The following is a 27,220-nucleotide window of genomic DNA, read 5'->3' as shown; positions in this document are numbered from 1 at the left end:
GCAGCCTTTGAACAATGTTCTCAGAAACATAAAGCACCCTCAGACTATTCTGGTTTAGAGGACACCAGTTTAGTGCCTTTCAGGGAAGAGGTAAAAATAGCCTTTAAATGCAAAAACATCTGAGGGTCTCCTGATATTCATCTCTACGTGTTTGTGTCTCCTGAGGACACAAGGTCTCCTGTGACCCCAAGCCCCCTATTATTCTTTCATTTTTTGAAGCCCTTGGCTGCCTCTGTGGTGACTTCTGCTAAGAGAGTCCACAGCAAATTAGAAATAAAAGAAAACCTGTGATGGCATCAGGTGCTCTGCTCCTGTTCCTTTGAATTTATGGTGGTTCTTTACATCACAGATCTAGACACGGGTTGCGGGCACAAAGGTTGACAGCCTGAGGTGAGGTCCTTGGCTGTAATGTGACAGCAGCTCCTGAATTGTGTCAGCTTGAGTCTGTGACACACTGGGTGACCCCTGTGCCTCACATGTACTCAGAACCACTGATGGGAGATGTTAAATATATCCTGTACAGCCTCAGGAATGGGCAGCCTCCGCCCTTCATCGGTCAGAGGATAAGGGCATCTCACCCAGAGGACAGGGGACACTGCTGCACTGAGCCCAGGCCTTGCTGTGTCCCCTTGACTCTGTCCTCGGGCTCTTCCTCAGCTTCCTCTTTGTCATCTTTGTTTCCTCCTTCTTATTTTCTTCTTATTCTTCCTCCTTCTTTTCTCTCTTCCTTCTTCCTCTTCTTTCTTCTCCTTCTTTCTCCTCTTCCTCTTATCACTTTTTTCATATTTATCTTATCTTCTTCCTTCCTCTTCTTCTTCCTCCTTTTCCTTCTTATTTCTTCTTTTCCTCCTCTTCCTCCTTGTCATCACCATTTTCTTTATTCTTCCTCTTCTTCCTCCTCCTCTTCCTCCTCATCATCCTCATTTTCTTCTTCTTAGAATCACAGAATCATAGAATCACAGAATATTTTGGGTTGCAAGTGATCTCAAAGCTCATCCAGTTCCAACCCCTGTCATGGGCAGGGACACCTTCCACTGTCCCAGGTTGCTCCAAACCCCATCCAGCCTGGCCTTGAACTCTTCCAGGGATGGGGCATCCACAGCTTCTTTGGGCAACCTGTGCCTCATCTCTCTCACAGGGAAGAGTTTTTTCCTAATATCCCATCTAAACCTGCCCTCTGCAGTTTAAGGCAATTCTTCCTTCTCCTGTCACTCCAGCCCTTTGTCCAAAGTCTCTCTCCCGCTGTCTTGGAGACCCTTTAGACAACCCAAGGGGCTCTAAGTTCTCTCCGGAGCCTTCTCTTCTCCAGGCTGACGAAGCCCAGCTCTCTCAGCCTGTTTCCACAGCAGAGCTGCTCCAATGCCTCTGGTTCCATTTCTTTCCTTTTTCCCTTTTCCTTTTCCCTTTCCCCTTCCCTCACGCTCCCCTCACCCCATTGACCCCGCCCACTCTCACTACCCGCCCCTTTTCCAGCCCCGCCCACACCCTATAGACCACGCCCCCTCCGCCGTCCGTTCCCTCCCCATTGGCTCCTGCGGGCGCCACGTGACGCGGCGGCGGCGCGCGCGGGGGCGGGGCCGGGTGCGCGGGTGCGCTCGGGGCGGCGGCGGCGGCGGCTGCATGTGCGGGCGGGGGGCGGCGGCGAGCGGGGCCGGTCGGGCGGCGAGCGGAGCCGGGCGCGGGGCGAGCGCAGCCCAGAGGAGCCGAGCGGAGCCGGCGGGCAGGTCAGTGCCCGGGCGCGGAGGCGGGCGGGCGGGCGGGCGAGGGGAAACGGCGGCGGCGGTGGCCGCACGTGGGTCCGCCCGCTCAACAATGCGGGCGGGCGGGAGGGGTCCGTGCGCCGCCGGCTGCGAGGCCACCGCGGCGTGCGGAGGAGGCTGCGCCGTGCCATGTCCCCCACCGGAGCGGAGTGATGGCTCCGCTGCAGCTATCCTGGGGCCCTGGTGGTGGGGCAGCAGCGTGCGTGCCCCCCCGGCCCCAGCGTGGCTGCGGCACCTTCAGATTGAACCCAGAATGAAGGGAGGGGAGCCGCAGCCCCGGTGTGCGGGGGGCACACGCTGCTTCCTCTCCGCTGGGAGCCCAGGCGCGGTGCCGCAGTCCCCCACCCCGTGTGCGGGCACGGAGCATCCCGGCAGAGCCCATCTCCGTGGGTGGGATGCAGCGTGGGCACTGTCAGGGCTCCGCGGGGCCTCTACAGCCCTGTCCGGGCCGGACGCAGCGATCGGTGTCACAGGGGGCCCGAGGGGGAAGCGCCGTGCTCCCGGCTGTCCGGTCTCGTCGTCCCTCAGGATGTTTCCGTCAAACGGATGGGGAAATGGGGCTGCCCTGCATCGGTAGCTGGGGCGGGGGTGGCGTCTCCTGGCTCGTGTTTAGAGCAGGCTGCCGAGGGAAGTGGTGGAATCACCACCCGGGGGTGTTCAGAAAACGCGTGGCTGTGGACTTGGTGACACGGTTCACTGTGGACATGGTGGTGGTGGTGCACTGATGGTTGTTGCACTTGGTGATCTTGGAAGTCTTTTCCAGCCTGGATGATTCAGTGATTCTGTATTTTAACGTGTCTTGTAAGGCTGACAAGCCATTCCTGGCCTTGCTATGGCGTGGGGGCTTGGGAATACCAGTGGTTCCCATTCCATGGGCAGGCAGGTCGCATAGCTGGAGAACATCCCATGCCATGCCTTTCTCTGCCGTAGGTAAAGTGGATTTTTGCGTGCCACTGGAATTACTAATCCAAGCAATTAGCTGGAATCTGTCAAGTTTGTGCTGCTGCCAATTTCTCTGGTTCATTTGGTTACAGCTTCATCTTTCTGCTCAAAGGAACTGAAATGTAAGCAGGGCAACTGAGTGTCTGGAGCTTTTGGGTTGGATTTATGTTCATCCTTCTGGCCAAAGGAGAATCAGCAAGAAAACTGAGCCTTAATGAAGTCGTATATTTATTGGCAGCAGTGGAAAAAGAGTAAAGTGGATAAATGGGGCTAGTGGCTTCTTTGTATACGAAATGTCATGAATCTCCCTACCAGGTTGTGAGCTGGATTTGAATTCCACTGTTATAAAGATCACTGATTTTTTTTTATCACATCATTGCTAATAGCTTAAGTTAAAAATGCTGCAGGTGGATTTGAAGCTGAGGGCCTTGTGGGCTCAGCAATGTTCTGCACCAATATTTATATACATCCAGGGGCTTAACAGTGTGTTGTCACTTGGCTTCAGAGTGAACTGGCAGTGGCTGATGCAGCATGGTCCCTGACACAGCCACTTTCTGGGGATCTCAGTTGCCACCAAATTTGCCAGTTGGGCAAGTGAAGCGACTTATAGTCTTTGGTTAGTGCTCCAACCTGAAATTTGTTCCTTTTGGGAACAATAAAACTTTAACTTTGGTTAACTTGTGTCGAAGATGTGTGCCATGAGCCATCGCCCTGTTGGGTCTGCTTAGGGAGATGGCTGCTTGCAGAAGCAAAAAGCTTTTGTTACAGCTATTTTATTTTTATGTGTGCTTTGATGGCTCAAAAATCACTCAGCTTCCAGTCAAGGCAGTCCTGGGTGAGAAGCATCCACTGGGATTGGCCTGTTAAGTGAGTTTCTTTGATTTGACAGCAGAAGTGCCCAGAGAGACATCAAAAACCCCAACATCAGGGCGTGTTTCCAGCTTCATCATCCCCTGCAAGCCATGGAAATCAGTGGCTTGAAATACAACAGCACTTGATGTTAAAATAGCAAACAGTAAACATCGTCTCCTATCAATAACTTTAATTATGGTTTGGGTTTTGTCTTAAATAGACACACATTGTCATAGGGAATCAAAGTTTAGCATCCAGACGTGCTCAGTGGGGCGGTAGCGTCTTTGGACAGGGTGTAACACGCTTTTATAGCATAAATTAAAATAAAAAAGGGGTTTAGCAGCGTAGCATGCTGTTGTGTAAGAAAACTGCCAACTTTTGGGCTGAGACTCCCTGGTTTCTGGGCATCGTGTGCTGCGGCGAGTTGGCGGGTGGCGTTCCTGGGCAGCTTTGGACGGGGAGAGCGAGTTTTACCACTCTGCAGCTGAACCCTGACAGGGTTTTTCAACCATAAAACCAAGTGCAGAGGAGGCTTTGTGTGTGCCACGGGTAGCCAAACCGAAAGCAAAAATAAACACCCGTGAAAGCTGGGTTTTTTTGGTCATTGACAGAAAAGGAAAGTGCCGGTCTAGGGGAGGGTGTGAAGTCCCGTGTTCGTTACGCTCCTAATCTGGAAAATACAGACTGTGGCACATGGCAGCAGCGTGCGTGGCTAATTTTACATCTTGTCCTTTTCCCTTCCTCTTAATTTAACCCAAAATTAAGGAAGGGAAGCAGCACCCATTGGCCTATTAAATGTTCATTTTTGCCAAGTTACGCCACTTTGTGGACACGAGACACGACCGGATTCCTGTGGCAAGGAGCCCTTAAAATTTCAACAGCTCTACCTATAAATATAGCCACCGTGAAAGGCAATCCGGCTTTAAAAAAAAAAAAAAGTAACCATGCTCTTTTTTTAGTCCCACTGTATCTGCCTGACTTTAGTGCCATGCGATGCATCTCCAGCCGGGCGATGAAGCCGAGGCGGTGTGGAACATTCAGTCTCCTGATTCCTCTTGCTAATTTGTGTGAAGAATGGGTGCAAGCAGAGAAAAAAATAATAATTTTAGTTGTTTTGAAGATTTTAGGGGATGGGATGGTGGGGCTGGATCTCTGCATCCGCATCATGGCCTTTTGCAGAGTGATGGTGGTGATTTGCAGTGTGGCTTTTGGTGATGGCTTGGTCCTGCTGAGTTCCCAGGAGCCGCTGCACTGTGGGGCAGTGCAGGATGGAGCCTGAAGCATCCCTTGGCTCTAAAGCAATGTCCCAGATGAAAATTAAAGGGAAGAAAAAGAAAAAGAAGCTGGCTGCCACCTCACCCCAGAGGTGTCTGGGCTCACCCACTGCTCTCTGAGCAAGCACAGCAGCTCAGGGAGCTCCAGGGCTGGTTTTGGACATGCCCGGGGTTGCCCAGGGACAGGCTGGCCTCGGGAGCAGGTACAGCATGTTCTGGGCACTCCTCCAGGCCAGTGGGACCCCCCACCATCCCTAGATGATGTAGTGGGGTGATGGCCACTGACCCATCCTGGTGGAGAAGACAGCACTGCCTGCAGGGCTGCGATTCAGGTGGAGAAGCTGCAAGGGAGGGTGGTTTTGCAGCTTAGTGATGCTTTTCAGCGTGCCCTGCGCTTGCATGGCAGAAATCCACCTTTGTGGCCAGAGCAGCTGGGTCACCTTGCAGTGCCAAAACCTGCTGGGTATGGTTGGGATGGGGCACGGGCTGGGGAGCGTGTGGGAGTGGGGCGGGAGAGCTCGGCACGGGGAATTGCTGCGTGTGCACTTGGGCGAAGTGCTGAGCCTGGGCTGCGCGGGAGCTGCAGACAGAACCCACACGTGACGTCTGAATTTCAGATGATTGCTGGACCACTTTGCCAACAGCCTCTCGCAGCTCATCAGCTGCAATATCGCTGCTTCTTTTCCCCGTTTTTTTTTATTTCCTTTCCCCTTCCCCACCCTGCCTGTTTTCTAAGCCGAAGCAAGAGGGATGAATCCGACACCGAGGGTGGCTGCAGCTGCGCAGGGTTTGTATCCAAATGGTTTCCTGGAAGGCAAGTTTTTTTGTTGTTTTTCGATCTTAAAAATATTTTTACAGCAAGCGTCTCGTATCGGGGCTGTTTGGATGTCAGGTTTAGTTTCCCATGACATGGAGTGATTAGAGGAGGGAGGGGAAGGAGGGGCTGGGTGCTGCTTTATGTGCAGATCTCTCTGCAGCGGTATCATTGCCTATTGATGGTAAATGTGTTCCCTCTCATCTCTGTGATAGTTCTCGGAGATTTCCTCTTTTACGTCACTGCAGTTAATAAGATGTTTAACTTGGGAGCTGGGGGCGATGTGCTGTGCTATCGTGTTGCAAGGAACGGGGGGATGACGAGTTCCTGCGCAGACTTGTGCTGGGAAGATCGTATCAATGCTGGGGAGAACAGCTGGCTTTGGAGTCAAACCATTGCCTTTCACCCTTAATGAACCTGACCTGGCTGCATCTCTTTTTTTTTTTTTTTTTGTGACAATGATTATTTTCCTTCTAATGCTGAGAGAGGCAACTCAGTCCTCTCTATCTGCTGCACTGCTGGAGTCAAGGGTGCAACTTGATTTTTTAAGCAGCTTGTGTCTGCCTGGCTGGACTTTGCTCTTTTTTTGCTCTTTTTGGGGGACCACTGAAGCATTTCATGAAAGCACCTGATGGCTTTTTGTGGTGAAGCTGCAGGTGCAGTAGCTGCAGAGCCAGAGCCCTCTCCAGGAAAGTCCTTGACTGTGTGTTTTGTGTGTCACTGGTTGATTATAGAGTTAAGAGAGTGTTGCTGCTGTACATGCCTTGACCAGGAATAGCCTCCCTCCTGCCACAGTTTGCAAGGCCAGCTCATCGAGGGCAGGCGAGTTGGTCAATAAACGCTCCAAGCGGCACCCTAGGGAGTTGGGAACCAAAATGGGAACACTTGTGTCCTTCGGCTCCTCCTTTCTTGCCAAGTTGTTTTCTTCCCCCAGCTCCTTCTCCAGCTTGCCACTCAAACCCTCTTCGTACTGCTGTGTTTTTCCACAAATGTTTTTCAAGCGTGACAGCAGGGAGAAGAAAGCCACGAGTGCTGCAGGGGGTTGATGCCTATCAGGCCAACTTTGCCTGTGGCTTTGGGGGCCCCTTCACTTCAGTGACTTGGTGGCTGCAGGTGGGTTCACATCTGGCAGCTGTTGGGGTTGGAGTCGCTTCTCTCTGCCACCAGACCCAAACCAGCCACCTGCACCTATTCCAAGGCTCCCAGCTCATCCCCAGGGCTTGAGTCAGGCAGGGTGGCCATGGTGTCCCTATGTTGGTGTGGAGGGGAGAAGGGCTCTGTAACCCTTTCAGGGAAATAGGGACATGGAAGGTTTGCAGGAGGAGCAACCACAGCTCTGGTGGTAGCATTTTCCAGCCTTCCATCAGGACCTGTCACTCGCAGTCCTGATGACATTTATCTGCTGACTTATTGTCACTGATTTTGCTCAGTACCCCTTTCCTTTTTAAGACTAAAATGCTGCTTAAAAAACAACATCCCATCAGCACATTGGGCTGTTATTTAGTTTTTGGGAGGCTCACAGCCTCCCAGTTCTGCTTTTGCTCTGGGGAGGAAGCAACATGGTTGGTTGCAATTTTCAGCCCTCATGGGAACAGGGGCTTAAAAGATAACTCTACCGCATCACAGCTCACACCCTCACTGCTGGATGTGGGAGTTAATTTTTCTCACTGCTGCCATGTACAACAACCCCTCTCTCTGTGCTTTTGCTGGGACAAGGGGAATTTTGGGTGCAACTCCAGGCAGTGCTGGCTCGGCACATGTCCCCAAGCGTCCCAGCTGGGCGGCTGCCCGGGGCCCCCTTGATGCGAACGGGGTCAGCAGCTGGGAAATAGCAGAGCAAAGTGCCTCCCTGGTAATTCCCAGCTGCCGTTAAAGCGGCTTTAAAATAAATTCGCTCAAAGAGCAATTCCAAGTATTTGAGGGTTTGAACTTTTCTGGAGAAGGGTTTGGGAGCTGCTGGCTACCGCACTGCACCCTGGCATGCCGGGGAAAGGCGCCAGGGCAATTGCCCTGATTATCCTAACATCTAAAAAACACTTTTTTGATGTCTATATGTTTATTTATTAGCTGCATGTGCAGCACAACTGTTGGAAATGGGGCACTGCTGGAAGCAGAGTTGTGCTGAACTGGGAAGGTGGGTGGCTGGGCAATGTCCTGGGCTGGAGGCAGTGCCCAAGGCTCAGTGACCCTCACTGTGCCATCCTACCTGGCCACCAGCCTTACCCAGGGGTGCAGCACAGCTGGGTGCCCCTGGCCGCACATTCCATGGCCAGCTCTGCTTGGTAACGTGGGCACAACAGAAAACAAACTTTGCAGCAAACTTTGCTCTCCCAGAGCCCCCGAAGCTTGCTTAAAAAAAAAAGCTTTGGAGCAATGTGGTCTTTCTTTTTCTCATGCTCATGAAAATTCTCATACCAAGCCAGTAACCTCCACTGCCCCCAGTTCATTATTTTTAAGGTGGCGTTAGGGGGCATTTAAGGGAAGGCTTGTCTCATCCTCTGTGTCCCCTCCTCTCCTACGTCCCGTCATGGCAAATTACAGCTTCATCCATGCTCGTGTGGCAGACACTAAAAGGGGGAGGTTTGGTCAACATACTGCAAAGTTGGTCTCATCCCTGAAAGGCTCTGGGTGTCCCTGTGCTGGTGCTCCCCAGGGTGATGTGTTGCTGCATCCAGACTGGTGCAACTTCTTGGTCACGGGACTGTCCCCATGAGGCTGAGTACCCCGAGCTGGGGACAGCCAAGCTTCTCCCTGCAGAGACAGTTCTGGGCTCTTGCCCAAGTCCCCTCTCCAGGCCTTGGCACCAGTGCAAGTGCAGCCAGGCTGAAGGCTGATGATTAAACCCATGATCCAGGTCACTCCTGCCCCTCTCAGTGCCCCAAAAACTAAGGATGCTGATAGCAAGACTACATCCACTTGGGGATGTTGCACTTCTCTGCACAGTTCAGTAGGTTTGGGGGTGAACGGAGCTAATTTGGGGTATAACCACCCTAAAAAAAACATTGCATCACGGGGTTCTTCCCCACACACCCTTCATTGCCATGGCTAAGTTGCTTCCAACTCAAACTGACTTCATTCATGGGCTGACCTTTAATCTGGCAGCTTCTTACTGAACTTTCTATTGTATATGTAGTTTTTAAATCATTTTTTTTTCTGTGTGGGCATGACAACAGAGCTGTCTCCTGGGGTGGCAGAAAACACATCTTGCCTCTTAAGGACAGGTAGGGAAACCTGCACATGGCACAGGGTGATTTGCTGTGGATGGGGTACAACCCAATGCTGTCCCAACCCAAAGTCACATCCACTGGACCACACACTTAGCTCTTTTTTTTTTTTTTTTTTTCTCCTCCCAGACTAATCCCTCCAGCCCCTCAGGCTTTTTTGTTGTTGTTGTCGTTGCTCCTCTCTGAATTCCTTCTAATTTGCAGGCTCTCTGCCAGCATCCAACGCACTATAAAAAGGGGACTTGTTCTTCAAGCTTCCCTCTGGTACAGAGCGTTTGCACAAATAGCAACACGCTTGACAAGTAGGTCTGATTCCCCCTGCTATTACCGAAATGCTCGTAGGGTGCTCGGGGAGTAGAGCTGCTGTCTCAAGACAAGCCAAGCTGAATTTCACGCAGGGCCCTGAGCCCAATTCCCAGCCGGTGTTTAAGCTCCTGTCAGCTGGAAAAACGGAGCTGTGCATTTTTATTTTCCTCTCCAAGAGCGAGCGGATGCGCTCGCATCCCTCCGTGTCCCCTGGCACAGGTGGGATGTGGGCTGTGCCTGCAGACCCAGGTCCTGCTGGAGGCAACCCCACGGCCACCAGCAATTTTTGGCTGGTCCCCCCCCTGCTGTTACAAGCAGCCATGACACAAACCCCCTGCCAGCTTCCTTCTTAAAACTAATGAGCTGTTTGACCCTGGCAAGTCCTCTGGGAAAGCTGTTGCCAGAGCCTTGCTGCTCACACAGATACAAACTGCTCCCATTTCCAGCTTAAATTTATTTGTGGATGACTCGTACCCATTTGGCCTTGTTCTTCTTGTACCCACACTGGCTTTTAGCTTGGATGGCTCCTTTCCCTGCTCTGGTATTTATCCTCTGGCAGGCTTTGCCAAGTGCTCTGGGTCTGCCAACCTAAATAACCCCAGAACTCCTGGTGGAGCATGGCTGGGAGGGGTGTAGGGGCATCTAGGCTTCCTCATTCCTGCAGTGGAGGCAGCCCCAGCAACTTGATTTGCAGCTCACCCATTGAAAAGGAAAATCCACCATGCTGCCTCTTGACATCCTCACTGGGGATGGTCCCAGCCTGCAGAAGGACAGCCCCAACCACCCTCTCCACTGACAATGGCTCTCTGATTTGAAGCCATTATCTAATTTCATGAGCACACTTCTCTTTTGCAATGCAAACACCATTTTGGCAGAAGATGAGCTTTTTTTTTTTCCCTCCTGCAGCCTTCAGGAGCACCTTTCCCTCTCCTTTCTGGTAGTGCCAGGGCTCATGTTCCTGGCCTTGCTAATCTCAGCCCTGGTGTTGTGAAGCTGACATTTCCCATGCACAGCTGTGCCAGGCGCTTTGCTCAAAGGCTGAAGTGGATTTAAAATGTGAAAGTTCATCTGGTCAAAATACAGACATGGCTCCTTACCACTGGCCCCTTTTGGAGCTGTAGGACTATGCAGGATGATATGGAAAGAGCTGCAAGGTGTTTGCTTTTCCCCCAGGATGATAATTTTTCACCATACTTTTCAATGCTGCATCTTTGCTGTGGGTTTTCTTTGCCTTTTATGTGCTTTCTTTGGGATCTCTGTGCTTATTCCTGGTGGTGCTGAGATGCTGGCTAATCCATCCCAATTTAGACTTCTGCCTTCACCTTGGCAGGTAGAACTTGTACCTTTGATGGAAGGAAGGATGCTCCCGGTGCCCACTCACCAGCTCCTTATTTCCTCCAAGTTTCCCTTTAGTTAAGAACCTTTTTTGTTTTCCTTTTTTTCCTTCTCTCCAATCTAAACTGCACCAGCATGTGTCCATTTGAGGCAGGATTTCATGTTCCCCTGCAGTGTCCTTCCATCGTTCTGTGCCCTCGTTAAACCACGCAGAAATTGGCATCATCGAGGAGGAGCTGGCCTCTGCAGTGATTAGCAGGATTATTCTCATCTCCTGGTTTCCAGTGAAGCTGCTGGGCTGGTGTAACACAATTCCCACTAAAGCTCATCTCCACTGTCAGGGAGAGTGATGCTGATGGGGCACTGAGCATCAGCAGCAGATACCAGGAGGAAACCAGCAGATCCCATCGCATCTTTCCACATTAAGTGATTTTTGACCTTCAGCTCCTCTCCTCCAGGCCATGGTTGTTTAGCACATCATATTGGGCATTAACTTCCCCTCCTGAATCTTTTCTGAGCAGCCTGTGGGCTCCTTCACAGCTGCAGCTCCAGCACAGGAGTGCATTGCACCCTGCTCTCATCGCTAGGTTTGCTTTGTGCATCGCGTTTTCTCGCTGCCTAAATCAGCATCTACAGCCTCCAGCACTCAGAGTGGGTACAGCTGGGCATTTTCTGCCTGCAGTGGATCTTCCTTGTTCCTCTCTCCCTATTTATTTGATTTCTCACTGTATTTAAAGGAGAGGTCAGTGTGTGTTTTGCAACCTTCTCCTCCTGTTATTAATTTCTTAGAAACAAAGGGGAAGGAACCACAAGCAATAAAGAGCCTGAGGTTTGAGGACTGGCTGTTTATTTGTCAAAGCTAGAAATGCAGTGACTGAAGAGGACAAGAGAAAATCCTCAATGCAGATGTACCTCATTTAAGTTTAGGCTTGTGTAGGTCAGATTTGGTGGGGGGTGTGGATTTCCTCCTGCTGCAGTTTTAGATGGAGCTGTTATCACTGCCATTACTGCAAATAGCATCTTAGTTTTGCCTTCTGCACCTCATTTCTTTACCCCCAGCCTGAATTTCGTGCACCATGCCCATCTGATAGTGGTGCCCATCTCAGTGGCATCATGGCACCCCATGCAGTGGGATTGGATTGCATGTGGCTGATAGCAAGTGGGTAGCAATAAATCTGTCCTAAGGGGGCAAATGCTGCCAGGAAAAGGGGATGAGGAGAAGCAGAGTGCCTCAGATGCCCAAGCCAAAGATGCTCAGAAACCCAAAAGGGACAAAAATAGGTGTCTGGGTCACTCAAGAGGGTTTGAGGACCACTTAAAATCTTTTCTCTCGGAAGCAGCAATTACCAGATAAAAGGGAATGTCTTCAAGCAGGCATTTTGGACCATCTGGTTTGTATTTGGCATGATCACTGGGGGAAGCAGGGAAGGCTGGAAGGCTGCTGGGTCGGTTAGTGGCTGGGCGAGGCAGAGGGTGTCCTTCAGGGGATGAATCTGGTCTCTTACAAAATGCATTTTGGCACCAGGAGCATTCCCACATCTCTCCTCCTTTTTGGACTGTGCTGTCAATAACTTTTCAAAGTGTTAATGCTGAGTATGAGCTGGATTTCTGCTCATGGGAGGTTAAGGGGTGTCCCCACATGAAGTGGCAAACAGGGGGATGACAGATTTTTCTTTTTAGGTTTCGCCCTTCCTCGCTATAGAGGAGGCATTGGCATGTAATTACCACCAGCTTTAATCCAGCCACACCAACTGCCTTTCTGGCAGACCCAAATCCAATAGGAGCCAAAGGTTATTGCCTGCCCTAAATAAAACCATTACAGCTCTGAGGCCTCACCCAAGCCCAGACCACAAAGCATCCAGGACCGGCTCCATTCAGTTTTTCTGAGTCTGGAAGATTTGGTTTGATGGTAATGACCCATAACTTTTTTTTTTCTTTTACTTTTATTTTTTTTACTTTCCCCCTGCAAAGCCACCTGCACACTTGCAACCACTGTGGCACCTGCCAGGAGCAGCACATCTGGCCAGTGTTAGCGAGCCTGCCAGGGATGCACTTGGTTCAGTCTTTTCTTGCTAAAATCATTAGTGGCTTTAATTGAAAGCAGAGGTGGATGAAGGCATGTCACACAGACACACCACAGCGTGCACAGCTCAGCCCAGCACGTGGCTGTGAGCAGTGTCCTCTCAAACTGCTGCCAGATACAGCCCAGTGTTCTGCACATCCATGGGATGGACTGAGATTTCAGGCACCACATAAGGCCCCTTGTGCCCTGGAGTAGCCACCCAGGAGCCAGTGCATCCCACACAGTGCTCTTCTCCCAGTTACTGCTCCAAACTGGGATTTACTCTGAAACCTGAAGGGTTTTGCTCTCTATCTGTAAGCAAATACAGCCCAAAGTGATGCAAATGCGTGACCTCACCCAGATCTCAAGAGGTAAATATTGCATCATGATGAGCACACCCTGTATCCTTTCACCCAGTCTGAGACACTCTTAAGTCCATCCTGATGCAGGGGCAAGCCAGGCCAGGGAGGAGCTGTATGATGGGAAAGGCTTTCTCCTCACCTCCCAGTTTAATTATCAGTGTCTCATGTTTGCAGCATGATGGACACTGGTCCTGCCTCTGTGGCAAGGCTGCTCTGGCTCCTGGCATCCCCACAGAGCTGCCAGCAGGGAGAAATTGCATTTCACAACCCGTCTTTCCAGGCTCCCACAAGATTACTGGAGGGAGAGGAATGTGCTGAAGAAAATATCCCAACTGCTGTTAAAAGGCACAGCTTTCCCTACCCCCTTCTGGGATGGCCATTCCTTCACTGAACCAGACACCCTCCTCCAGCTGGCAGCACCCACTGGAGCCAGCACTGTGTCACCTCCCCATATTACCCTGGGGTCCTTTTGCCCTCCTGGTCTCCCCTTCATGTGCAAATAATTGAAATTGTGATAAGCAGGCTCTTATGAATAAATTCTGCTTTTCCCTCGTGGTGCTCCTGGGACAGAGCTCAGTCACTTTATATCTGGGCAATAAATCTCCAGGCTCTCTAGGGCACACCCGCCACACAAGGCAGTAATGGGCCTGCCAGATGCTGTTCTGTCTGGGTGAAGAGCTCCCCGGCCAGTGCAGCATCTGTTAATCATTTGCCAGGAGAGCCCAGGCAGTGAAGGAGTCCCAAGTTGAATCCCTTTTGGCCAATCCTTTTGAATCACAGTGAAGGTTTCTGGGCTACCTGGAGCTGAAACACCCTGTGAGCTGCAGCAGCCTGTGATCCTGGGCTGAGAGATGCATCCCACACATCTCAGGAGGAAGGTGAGAAATTTTTCTCCTTGGTGCTTCTTCTGAGAGGCATCAAATCCTCACCAGGCCAAGGCTAAGACAGCCTTTTTCCTTGATCCCTCTCCTGCTTTTGCTTGAAAATCCAGTGAGCATGAGATGATGAGATGTGGTCCTGGGCAGTGAAAAGTAGTGGGGAATCTTGAACTGGTTTGGTGTTGAGTCATCTCCTTCTGGGAGATGGCATGTGGACAAGGCTGAAAGCAGGGATGGCTTTCTCTGATGTTTCTTCTCTGTTAGTCTCCTTTCAATATTCCACAATCCCAGACCACGCATTTTGCCTCCAGCAAGTCAAACACCTCCAGGTTCTTCGCAGAAGATACTGTTGCATCTGGGGGCTATGGTCGGGCTGTTGCACTCATTCTGATTTCTCTCCTGAGCTAATTACAAGCCTCTTGGACTCTCTCAGGTGGCTTTGGCAAGTGCTCTGCTTTTCTAGTGCCAGTGCCAGGGAGCCCTGGCCACATCCATCAAATCTTTCCCCAACTATTAGAAAGCAGTTACGCTCCTTGTGTGTCTTTTCATTGCCGGAAGCTGGTAAGTGGATGGATCCTACACAAATAAACTTCTCGAGGGCAGAGAGTCAAAATATCCCTGGGCTTGTTTGGTGGGAAAAGGTTAACCAGCGTGAAGTCTATGAATTGCTGCTGACCTGACTTTGTTGACAAAATATAGTTATTAATTGGACTTGCAGGCAAACTGCCTGGGGATGTTTGGAAGGAACTTGTCCATCGCAAGGGCTGAGATCTCCCTGGGAGAAGATCTGTCTGGGCTCTTTGGAGATGAGCCTAGGCCTTGGCCATGGCTCTGGTTTGGGGCTTTGTTGTTGAGGATAAGATGTGTCAGGGTCTCAGTCTTCCACACTGGCTGTGGGGCCACACAGATTCACCAACAGCAGAGCTGTAGCAGAGGACAGGAGGAGCTTGTCAGGAATCCTGGGACCAGGTGACTGAAATGGTCTCTTGATCTACTGGAAGGTCTCCTTGCAGGAGTAAATACTGTTGGGCTAGACAACATTTGAAATTCTTTCCAACCCAAACCATTCTGTGATTTTTGTGATGATTCTAATGTGGCTCTTGCATCCCTAAATTCAGGTTTCTGCTCTCAAGCGGAATCCTGTACAAAGCATCATTGCCTGGACAGGAGCAGAAGCTTCATGATGAAGGTGAAATTCCAGAGTGTGACCTATGCTGTTCCCAGTGTGCTTCTAAATCCCAGCAGCAGTTCACTGCTGCGCTGACACTGGTGACACTCACTGTCACCCTACCCTCAGCCCGGTGGCTCATTTTTGACAGTGGCAGGGCAGTGGTCAGTGCATGTCCCTGGGTGCCACCACAGCCTTTCAGCCACCATCGTGGCAGCTCCAGAGCTGCTGCTCCTCTCATGGCTGGTGAGTTCCTTCACAGCATCTCACAGCCCTGTGTGAGGAACAGCTTGCTTCCCTCGGCCTGGGAGCGAGCTCAACACCCACACTGGCACCGGCCCAAGACAGAAGCTTTGGGAATCCTCCTCGACAACGTGACAGCAAATGCTCCTCTCCGGCAGGGCCAGTGCTGGGAGGCTCCCAGCAGCAAAGCCCATCCTTGGTGCAGGAAGAGCTCGCTGTGGGCTGAGAGGTTTCCTGTACCTGCGTGACTGAATGTGCTGGAAAGCACCTTCCATGCATGCCAGAGTGGTGGGAATCCAGCTGCCAGCAGATAAACGTGTCTGTGCCTGTCCTGCCATGCTTTGAGGAGGGGGGTGGCACCTCATGGAGGTGGGCAAAGGAGTTCACCTCCTCAGTTTCCCTGAAAAGCTGGCAGTTCCCACCTAGGTGAGGTCAGCTACATCCAGGTGGAGCTTCATACAGGTTAACAGTGCTCCTCAAAGGTGACCATGTGCCTGTAGCCCACAGATGAAAACACCTCTCTGGGATGCTCAGCCTTGTCTAATTCAAGTTGGGCCATGCAAACATGACATGGAAGAGCCAACAGGAGCAAGATCCTTTTGCCTGTTCCTCTTGTGGAGCCTCTGGATGTGGTCTTCTCCAGGCTGAAGTGGCCCCAGGGATGAAATGGTCCATCCAGGCTGGAGTTCAGAGCAGCCTGACCGTTCCCTGAGAGCAGCCATGGCAAGCAGCCCACATTTCACAAGTGGGGTTTTCCCATCAGGCTCTCCAGCTGCTATAAATAACAGGAAACGTTTTGTAGTTTTCTGCTCTGGGGAAGGTCAGGAGCTGGATTCTGTGGTCTTTGGAGCTTTAATAAGGTTGGAGATTTATGCAGTGTACCCAGAACTCCCCCAGGACAGCTTGCCTGAGGCTGTTTGGCTCCTTGGATGAAGAAGTCCTGAATGCCAGCCTTTGACAAAGTTACCATAGCTGCCCTTTATGAGCTGTCAGGTCCTGCTAAATCCTTAATGTGCTCTTCATCTCCAGGCCAGATGCTAACTCTTGGGTTGCTGCCAAACCAGTTCACGAGAGGTTTGAACCATCTTCTGTCAGTGGTAGGAAAAGCTTCCACCATGGATCCCAGGATGGATGGATCTAGGGATACCTAGATCTCATGAGCTTGCTGGGAGCTCATCTTCACAGAATCACAGAATGTGCCCTTGTGAGACCCCACCTGGAGAACTGTGCCCATGTCTGGGGTCCTCAGCACAAGAAAAACATGGACCTGTCAGAGCAGGTCCAGAGGAGACCATAAAAATGATCAGAGGGCTGGAGCTCTCCTCATGTTTGTGTTTGCAGCAGGATGGAAACCCAGCAAACCAAGTGGGAAGATCCATCCTCAGGGGGTTGCTCAGACCTCTAGACAGCTTTTCTGGGTCCTGGAGTGCCCCAGGCTCAGGTCTGTGCTGCCTGAAGCCCCAGCAGCCGTGCAGAGAGGAGGCAGGGCTCTGTCTGCTGCCTCTCCCATTTCCCCAGCAGATGCAGGAATGCTTTGATGTCCACTTCCCCAGCCCCAGTGCCCAGCACCAGGATTAACCACCCATCAGATGTCTCCATCGACTCCACATAAATCTTCTAAACTCAGACAAGCACCACTCAGAGGGGTCGCAGCATTCCCCTCTTGCAGAATGAGGGTTAAAAGTAGTTTTTCCCCCTGCACCTGCCTCTCAAGCCAAGGCTATGTTTTATTTTTAAAACCCAAGTTTCTTGGTGGTTGGCTCCCCTCCTGGGATGTACAGGCCAGGAACAAATAGAAAAATTGCCCATCTCAGTGGTACAAAGAAGGTGAACAGTGTGGAACGTGCTCACATGGGTTGGGAGAAACTCTTCCCCCCTCCCCAATCTCTTCTTCCTATAACCAAGACAGAAATGCAGCTCCAGGGATGATCCTTCAGAAAAATACTGAATTTTGCTCCTTTTTGCATGTTTATGAAAGTGTTCTATTTGTCTCTAAGGGGTTTTTGGGTCAAAGTTAGCATGCCCTGTGCAGATCTCTGAAGCCTGGCTCAGTCCCACTTAAATGGTTTCAGTGAGGCTGAATTATTTTTTGTTAAAGCCCATGTGTTTACATTTCATAAGCTTATTTTAAAACACATGTGTATACAAGAGCAGACTTATTTATATGGCAGATTGGCCTGCTGTGTCCTTACCTGACTTAAGTGTCAAGGAAGCAGCTTTTTTTAACTTTTTACAAGCACAGTTTAAAATAAAATACTAGTTTGCTGTGCGCCAGTGAATCTGCCCAAGAGGGGAGGTCAGGACAAGGTCTTGTTTTCCAACTGTAAAATGTTATTTTGCGTATTTACAGAGCTTCCTCTCACCAGCCATCATTTTAGGTTAGTATGTTAACAACAGCTATAGGTAAAAGAAGATAAAAATTGTGTTCCCTGGAGTCTTGGCAAGCCAAAATCCCCAAGTAGCCAGGCTTCCCAGTGAAACAGCTTTTGGGAACTTTCCATCAGTAAAGCAGGATTTGCTGGGTGACCCATTCTACCCAGGCTCTTGGCAAGATTTCTGATTTCAAGTACCCCAGGGAAATACTTGAGAAAAGCCTTTGTGGTGAGATCTTGGCATTTTCTACTTGCCCTAGAGGAAGGATTTTATTCTTAATTTTAATCATATGAACTGGTAACGCACCAGTCCAGCTGCAGGAAGGTGAGGAGCACTTATGGTGGTGCAGTTCAGTGCTGGAGTGTGAGGAAATGTGTGTGGACCTTAAAACAGGATGGGGAGGGTGAGGAGAGCCCCAGGTAGGTACAAATTTACACAAAAGCAAAGAGAAGCTTTGACTGTAGGACATAAAATTCATTTTTCACAAAGAATGAGAAGCCCACATGTGTTTTTATGCCTGTGCTTGGAACACTTTTCCTGCTTCTATCAAGCTTCCACGTGGGGCTGGTGGACATGGACATGAAGACCTAGGAGGTAATGAGAGAAGTGTTGACATTTACACCCAGGAGAGAGCTGGAGCAGACACAGAGTGAGGGATGGTTTCCATCCAGAGCAGCTGTAAACCAAAGCCCTGACCACTGGTGGTTATTTAAAGACTCCAGCAGCGTTTCCTGCCATGGGAAGGTGCTTGGCCCACGTTCAGCCTGGGCGACTGCTCTCTGCAAAGCCAAATAAACAACAACCACTTGAACTTTCCACCTTGCAGGCTCAGCCAGATGCCTCATCCTGGGCCATGACCAGGCACCACACCTCAGATGGGCCTTGTGGATGAGCCTGTTTGGAGGATCCAGAGTGATCACCACATTTTGGGGTTGAGGGTGCATTTCCTGTCTCTGAAGGACCCTAGTGAAAGAGTTTGGTGCTGTTTGGAGCTGAGAGAGGGCATTTGGGAAGGGAGATCTGTGTCTCCACGCAGGTCAATGTCCTTCAGTGACCTTGGGCAGGGCAAAGGGAGGAAATTATATCCTTTAGCTCTAAAAGTGTGCTTTAGATGCTCCATCTCCTCAGAGGAGCACAGTTCATTGGCCAGGACCAGGAATCTCATCCATCAATCCAGACATGGTGGTGATGTGTGACTGCAGTGACCATCTGATCCACAGGATGTCCGTGAGACTGCCAAGGCATCAAGGGTGAGATGCCCATAGCAATGCTTCACCCCTTGGGGAGGCTGGAGGTGGTTCAGCCCTCCTGTGACAGTCAATATGAGATATCACACAACCCTTTGTAGGCATTTTGTTGCTTTTATTGAGTTGTAGTCAACACCATGCACGTCCTTCCCCACTCTGACCCTTCCCCATGAGCTGAGATGTTTCAGCAACTCACATGAACCCTGCAGTAGATGCTCCTCAAGTCCAGCTCCTCAGCCTGGGAACTTTTGCAAGACTTGGCAGCGGGGCTGTTGCAGGAGTGTTGCACACAGGACCCAAAAATCTTCTTGTCAGTGCAGCGTCAGCCGGCCCGGGCGCGGGGTCAGGTCCCTCCGAAATCAGACTGTTGACGAACAAGCTTGAGCACATTCAAATGCTTCGTCTGATTTTCTTGGACTGCAGAGCTTCCAAGGGAGCCAAAAAGCTGGCTGCTCCTCTTGTTGACTCTGCAGGCCAGAAATACAGCTGGGTTCAGTGAAATAAGGAAGCTCACAATTCTCGTACTGGTGCAGCAGAGAGGGGAAAAGCTCAATTTGGAAAAGCTCCAATGTCTTTCTGGAGATAAAAACAAGTCCAAGATGGTGCTCTCTCCTGCCTGACATCCCTCTGAATTTCTGGCAAAGAAGCAAATCCAGGGGCATTTCACTTGATCAAGTTTGAAAAGTTTGTCCACACAGGCTTTGGGGAGTGCAGACAGCAGCTGTGCCAGCACTGAGCTGGGATGAGAGCACAGGAGACTTCAGGCAAGAGGAGAGCATCACTTTAAACTGCAAATGAACCCTGAAATGACAAAAAACTTGAAGCAAGCCCACATTTCGGGTCAGGCTGGCCGTGAATCAGCTCTAGAAAACGAAAGACAAAACTTTCTGACTTCAGTTCAAGTTATGAACTTACAAACTCTCATTTATCTGGTTTAATGGATGCGAGCCAGAGACATTTTTTGAGGTTAGTGGATGGGACAGCTTCCTGAAAATGAACTCATTGAGAAAGGCGTGATTAGGAGACAAAGTTTGCCTCAAATTCTCATCTTGTACAAGGCTGGGTTAATGTGACATGGAAATACCTTTTGTATATCCCAGAGCTGCTCTAGAGCACCCTCCATCCATTTAGGGCTCTCTGCTAAATGCAGAGGCATGATAAATAACTTCCAAAAATGAAAGTTGAAAAAAAAACAAATCAGATTTTGTACTCATCTGAATGACAACAAATGTGTAAAAAGCTTTTGCACAGGACAACCATGTAACCTCACTCCATTCCCCCAAGATAACAAGCACAGAGTGGCAGTGAGCTGTGGAGAAGTGGGGCAGTCCATGGTCCAGCTTTGTGATTTCATGGCTCAGAGATGGGGATCAGAATAGGAGTCTCTCACATGTTGGAGGTTTTTGTCAGCAAATCTTAGTAGGGTTGTTGGGTTTTTTTTCAGAACAAGGATATTTTTCCCCCCTCTGTTTCCCTTTAAAACACTGTTTTATTTTTGCCATTGCTTTAAAAATGGCTGTGTATTCCCCACAACTGTCTTCAGGCATTACAAAAATCAGAATATTGCCTGAAGCTAGGCATAAAAATGCAGCAGAGGCGTCATGCAGGCAGCTGGGCTAAAATTGATATCTGCTAAAGTTAGGGGAGATTTCATGGAGCTGTTGTTTTATTGAAGGGGACAGGTTGAAGACCAGTGTTTTATCAATACCCTGGCATCAGAGGGATGCACTACTGGTCCTGCATGGTGTGAACCTTCCTCATGCTGGGTGCTGTGGCTGCAAGCTGGGATGTGCTCCTGGTGAGGAGTTGGAGGTGTTGTCACCAGCTTTGGAGGCAGCGATGCCACAGTGATGCTCCTGCCTTGCTGGAGAATTGGATGAGCTCAGAGCTGATCCTTAGTGTTAACTAAAGCCTCCTCTTCTTACACTGTGCCAGTCTCCTGGGAGCAGATTTGAGGCAGGAGTTCCCCTGTGCCTGAGTTATTGATGGCTCCATGGGTGCCAGATCACCACAGTCCTGCCAGCTTGTGAGGCTCAGACAGGGAGGCTGTGTCCACATGGGACAGGTTGGTTGGAATTTCCAGACCTTGCAGGGAGGTTTCTTGCTGAGGTCCCCACAACCTTCCAGGTGCCACTATCTGGTGGAGCTTGAGGGAAGTCCCTCTGTTTCTAGTAAATGCCAGCCCAGGACGTGCTAATGACAGCAGAGAGGATGTGCTCCATCTGCGTGACAAATGACGCTTACAGGAGATCTGGAAACAGGATGGGGATGTTTAATTGACCAGCTGATAAAAGAAAATGCCAGAGAAATTCCCCTGTGGGAACACAGGGCAGAGTTTCACCCCATGGCTCAGCATTGAATTACAGTGCTCATTTAGCAACCCTTGGCTGCCTGTGCCAGTGCTGCCCACAGTGCCCTGCCAGTACAGCTGCCTGTTTGTAGAGACATGGGCTGGGAACGGATCAAGCTGAAAATAAACTTTTAAAATTTATTTTTTAACTCCCCCAAGGCATGATCAACTCCATGGTGCCTTTGCCAAGACAGCCTCGTGCTGGTAGAACTGAGCCAAACCAGTACCTGCTGGTTTTTCACTGGAGCAGATGAACCCCATGTCCTGTGGCTAGAAGGGACATCTTCAGTGTCCCTTGTGTCTACTCCCTCTGTCCCACTGTGATCCAGCCCACACCAGGCTTGTTTTGCTCTTGGTTGACATGTGCAATGCCAAATTTAAATTATTTGTGAAGCAGCAAAACATCCTTAGTGCTGGCTGCTGAAGTACTGTGTACACATCTGTGTCTGTAGGGTTTTTCTTCTAGGATAGTGAAACAGTATGGATTTCAGCATGGAGCCAGGTATATTAATAGGAATGCCCTAATTTTGCTTTTTCTCTGTACCAAAGGAGCTTACAATGGGGGAATTAATTGAGCCTTAACTCAGCACTGGGTGTTCTGCAAAGTCTCCATAGATATTCCTCAATGTTTTGTTTTCTGTTTGCAGCAGCCTGGCTCTTTAGGAAGCAGCATGAAAAAGAGGTGGAGAAAAACCCTCCTAGGATACACTCATGGCCAACAGAACAGGGAATGTCTGTCTGCCTCCTCCCCAGGCTGAAAAACCCTCTTGTGTGCCCCTGGGAGCACAGGGACAGGGATCATTCTGGATGGATTTCAAAGCCAGTATTTAACCCAGACAGCTTCTTACTGGTGTTGCTTTTCCATTCACCTCCTTTCCCTTTTTCCCTGCTGAGAGGCAGAGCATGTGTGTGTGCATCCCCAGAAACATTTACTATCATCAGTCACCTTCATGATAAATGATGAATTTGAGCTTGCAGCTTCCTTTAGCCAGGGAAGCTCATTTGCTTTCAGCTTGATTAGAGCCTGCTCCAGCACAGCAAGGGTGGCTTGGAAATGCCACCCACGCCAGGGTGTCAGAAATGCCGCAGAAACCATCCGGGAGCCAGGGAGCCAAGCGGAGCCGGGAAACCAAGCAGAGCCTTGCGTGTCTCCAGGCCATTAAAGCTCACCCCTGGGGCTGGGGAGGATGTGCAGAGCACGGATGAAACGCTGCATCCTGCCTGGTGTCCCATCTCTGCTGGATCCGGCCCTAGGAGCTGAGGAAGTTTTCCTGCTTAGCAGGGTGGGGAGGCTTCACATCTCAGCCTTTATTTAATGTTCAGGTGATAAAAGCGTCGCTTCCTTGCCTGGCGCGTCAGAGCAGCCAGCACCTTGAAACGCTCCCCTTTTTCTGGGGAATTTGCATTTCCCTAAAGGCAGCACCAGATTTATGCAAAAATCTAGATGAAAGAGAGTCAAAGGCAAAGCATGCTCGTGAGTAAGCTTTCCTGGGTACTTCCTGAACAATCAGACCCTCTCCTTCCAACCTTTTGAGATTTTGGGGAGAAGTGATGCTGACTGCACGTTCCTCCAGCCCCAAAAACGCTTGGTGATGACCACTTCACCTCCATGTCGTCCAATGGTGGTGTCAGTCTGGAAAGGACCTTTGAGGTTGCAACCCACAGTTGGATTTGCTTTTCCTGGGTGCACCATTCCTTCTTGTTATGGTGTTCAGGTGGTGTTTCCTCTCTAGACAGGATGGATTTCTTTCTCATCCTGCCATTCTCCTGAGGATGTGGTCCTTCTTCAGTGATCTCCAAAATCACCTGGGCACAGTCCATCAAAGCCAGCTGGCTGTGCTGCATGACCTTCTCCTTGCTTTCCCTGACAGGATGGGAAGAGCACCAAGTATCATCATCCCACAGTGGCTCTGACATGAGCTTTTTGCTCATGCAAATCATTGCAATTTCCCTTCCTGAAATACCAGGGCGTTTGCTGGCTTTTACAAAGCCACTGCTGGAAATCCTTCCTGTGAATGACAGGAACAGGATTGGATGACTCTTCATCTTCTGTATCAAAAGACAGTTTATTTAAGTTCAAGAAGTGCCAGGATCTGTATAGTTTGCCATCTTTTTTTAGCTGGTTTCGCCTCCAACAGTGGCTGGGAGCAGCCTTGGCATGCCAGAGCATCTCTTGTGTGACAAGTGAGGATGTGATTTAAAATCTGCTCATCTGGGGCTGCAGCAGCTGCTCCCTGCTTCTGGTGTGCAGCCCAGAAAGGGACAGGCTTGGTGGTAATTGGGGAGCCCATTTCTGCAGTCCAAAACCACCAAGTCCCAAGCTGCAGCATTTTAGGGCTCCAGCCCAAAGGGTTTTTCATCCCATTTTCCTAATTCTGAGCGTGCTGTTCCAGCAAGGTTTTTATTAGTACCTTGGTTAAACTTGAATCCAGTTTGAACCCCATTTGGTGAAGTTGCAGGTGGGAAGCTGGGTGGGAGCTGATGTGGAGAAACCAGGGGAAGGGTCGTGGTGACTCGCAACCACTCTGGCCATCAGACACTTAGAGAAACATGCAGTGGTTTGGGATGGAAAGGACCTTTAAAGATTATCTAGTTTCAACCGTGCTGCCATGGACAGGGACACCTTCCATTGCAACCAGCTGCAATGGAGTTGAGTTGGTTTCTCAAGGCCTCATCCAGCCTGGCCTTGAACACTTTCAGGGCTGGTGCAGCCACAGCTTCTGGGGACAACCTGTTTCAGTGTGTCACCACTCCCATCATAGCAAATTTCCTCCTTATGTTCAATATGAACCTGCTCTCTTTCAATTTAAAGCTGTTGCTTTTTGTACTATCACTACAGCCCAATGTAAAAGTCTTTTTGAATCTTTTTTTTTTCAATCTCTTTAATATATTGAAGGCCTGCAGTGAGGTCTCCCTGACCACCAATTCCTGAGCTGCAGAAAGAGCCACTGCCACATCCTCACCTTTTTATGCCCATTTGAGCTCAGCTGCAAGGTGTATTTCCAAGGAGCTTTGGGGTTCAGAAGTTCTGTAGTTGGGAAAAGATCTCAAGTTGCACCAAGGGAGATTCGAGTTGGATATCAGGAAGAGTTTCTTCACTGAAGGAGCAACTCAGCATTGGAATGGACTGCTCAGGGAACTGGTGGAAAAAATCCCTGAAGTGTTCAAAAATGGGTAGACATGGTAGTCAGGAATGTGGTTTGGTGGGTAGGATGGTACTTGGTTGAAGGATGGACTTGATGAGCTTGGAGATCCTTTCCAACCTGAATGATTTTACAGTTCTGTCTACAATTCTGTTATTCTGGTTTGTAGACCCTGAGCAATCTGAGCTCCCACTGCCTTAATCTCCTCCCTCCAGAGTGATGCTTGATTCTCCTTCCTCCTCCTTCCAGTTTATTCCCCATCTCCCATGTGGACAAGGTGCAAATCAGGCTGAGGACATGAGGCAGTGTTTACACACCAGGCAGGCTTGGCAGAGGGAGTGGAGACATTGCTGTCCCTCCAGCAAGAACAGCTGTGACTTTCAGCATTTCATGCCCTTTGATCTTTTATTTGAAAGAAAACCACCTTCATTTGCTCTGTGAGCTCCCACAGGTGTGGGACAACTCTTGGCACAGCTTTGAGGTTTTGCACAAGGACCATAGGATTTTGTCCCTGTTGCTGAGGATGGCTGGGTCCAGAAGGGTAGGAGAGGGTGCAGGGGAACAGGAGAGGGTACAGGATCAGGCCCTGCTGTAGCCATGCATCCAAATCCGGCAGCTTGGAACTACCCACCTTTGTCAACATGTTGCTTTTGCAGATCATTTGTCCTGTGGCAACCACAGAGCTCTGCTGTGTCTTTCTGCTGGAGCTAAGGAGTTTTCTGGAAGAGGGTTTTAGGGAAAACCATCTCTGCAGGACCTGGGCTTAATGGGAGGAGCCAGGAGTGTGATGTCTTCTGGGGTCTTGATAACACTGCCAGACCTTGACACATCCTACCCAGGAGCAGCCTCTTTTCCCATCTCCCTTCACTTCCTCCATGGCTTTTAATTATCCTGCCTGACACTCAGTTGTGTTTCCCCAGGACCTCTCTGTGTTGTTGATATTCCTGAGGGGACACTTCTCACCTACACAGAGCAGCTCTGTCCCATCCTGCTGGAAAAGGGACATCCCTGGAGGGGCTGTTTCAAGGGGCAGTTTCTGCTGTTAAAGTGACAGTAGCCATGGCTGGAGAGGATGAGGAGGAGACAACCCAGGGGGTTACTGTCCCCATGGGCTTGGTGGCTGCCTTCAGAAGTGCTTTGGTGTCCCTCACACAGGAGAGAGCTGGTGGTGCTGCCACCTCCCAGCAGCCTGTTAGGATCTGTGTGACCCTGTCTTGGGGTGAAATGTATAAAACAAAAAGTGCAGAGCAACAGCAAGATGGTTTGGGAGGACAACCCCAAGCAGCACAGAGTCTGGATGGTGGAGGAAGCTGAGAGACACACAAACACCATCTAAACCTGGTGCCATTGACTTGGAAGAGCTGCCTTTCTCCAGAGCTTGGCTTCTCTGCACAATCCTGACCATAGCTTGATGCCACCAGAGATCTTTCCATGGGACCCATCACAGGCAGAGCATGTTCTGTCCTGTGTTGCATCCCCAGCATGTCACAGAACACTATTTCAACATTGTCTGCAGGTCAAAATCCATCCTTTGGGTAGATTTGAGTCCCTTGGAGCCCCCTCCATCAGCAAACTTCCATCAAAGCCACCGCAGCCTGCCTGGGCTGGGGCTTGTGCAAGAGGCGCCAGTGACGCAGGCAGGGCTCTGGTGGCCTTGGCTCAGGGCTCCTGGTGGCGTGACCAGGTAATGTAGGGACAATTCCCATCAGAATCCCCCCACTGAGGAGGGACATAGCAAATAGCAAAGTTCAGGTCTCCTGGGACAGAGGTTCAGGCTCCAACTGCACCTCAAAGGGGAGGTCGTGGCAGCTCCTCCCTGCCCTACCCAGGAGTGTGCTGCTGTTTCTCATGTTTCCCCCAAAAACCACATAATTCTGCACCCCCAAGCTTTGCCACCTGCCACAAGTATTAAATTTGCTCAAAATACCGTGAGAAACCACAAGAAAAAGCTGAACAGATGTTCAGCTGCACCAGAGTTCCAGGGTGGGAGAGACACGTGGCAGTGGCACTTGTTAGGGGGGAGCACTGGGGTCAGTTTGCCCCCAGTGTGTGTTTTGGGGCAAGGATGCTGCTTTGGGATTCTTTTCTTTCCAAAGATACTGTTGGACAAGGCTTGAAGCCTGGAAATGCGCAATCACACACAGATTTGCTTTTTTTCCCCTGATTCTTCTGGCCAAAAGAAATCCCTGAAGGATGGGGGGAGCTGGCCCCCAGTATTTGGGGTGCCTGACATCCCTGTGCATTGGCCACCAGAGCGTGGGGACCATCTATCCCCAAAGGACCAAACCTTTCACCCCTCCCCAAAAAAACCCTCTAGGGCACACCCTCTGCAGATTTGGGAGGCAGCCAGCCCCAAGCCTGTTATTACTTTTCCCCATGGAGTTGGCCTCTCTTCTTCCCCACTCTTTTTTCTTTTTTTTCCTCCTTTCCCTTCAAATCCAAGCCAGGAAAAACCTCTGACGTGGGCACACGGCTGCAAGCTCCTCGTGGCTGCTGGGGGAAGGCAGTGGAGGGGATATCCCAGACCATAAAACCAGGATCTCACTGTGAGTTGTCCTCTGCTGAGGACAGGGTGGGAGGGATGGATGGGGGGCTGTGTTCAGCTAGGGGGTTCCTTTTCCCCACAGCATGGAAGGTTTAGTGCCTTTTTGTGGTTTTTATGATTCTCTGATGGCTGAATCTCTTCTGGTTCAAGAAGGAATTGGGTTAAAAAGCTGTCCATGGAGACCTCAAATTCGAGTTGCTTGGGGGCTGCGTGAGAAGGGAAGAGCTGAAATTCCAGCTAAGGGGCTGTTGAAGGGGTGCTTGAAGCATCATGTTTCCTCCAGGGCATTGCCCTGTGAGCTCTGGGCAGGAGAGGCAGCCCTGACACTGGTGGCATCACAGG

The 27,220-nt window shown here is 50.3% G+C and overlaps 1 protein-coding gene across 3 annotated transcripts in view; it reads left to right on the top strand.

Moving 5' to 3' along the window:
* The first annotated feature begins 1,561 nt into the window (after positions 1-1,561).
* The window catches only part of PTP4A3 (protein tyrosine phosphatase 4A3), a 41,882-nt gene continuing 16,223 nt past the window's right edge, over positions 1,562-27,220 (top strand). Inside the window, exon 1 of one of the 3 annotated variants that reach the window (XM_074557790.1) lies at positions 1,562-1,724. The gene's annotated coding sequence lies outside the window, so the exon portion shown is untranslated. Of the gene's footprint in view, positions 1,725-5,436; positions 5,643-27,220 lie in introns of those variants that run through there. The other 2 variants (XM_074557802.1, XM_074557794.1) reach the window with 2 other exon arrangements.

Source organism: Zonotrichia albicollis, chromosome 1, assembly GCF_047830755.1.
Source record: "Zonotrichia albicollis isolate bZonAlb1 chromosome 1, bZonAlb1.hap1, whole genome shotgun sequence".
Lineage (NCBI taxonomy): Eukaryota > Metazoa > Chordata > Aves > Passeriformes > Passerellidae > Zonotrichia > Zonotrichia albicollis.
This window is presented reverse-complemented; position numbering and strand designations above follow the sequence as displayed.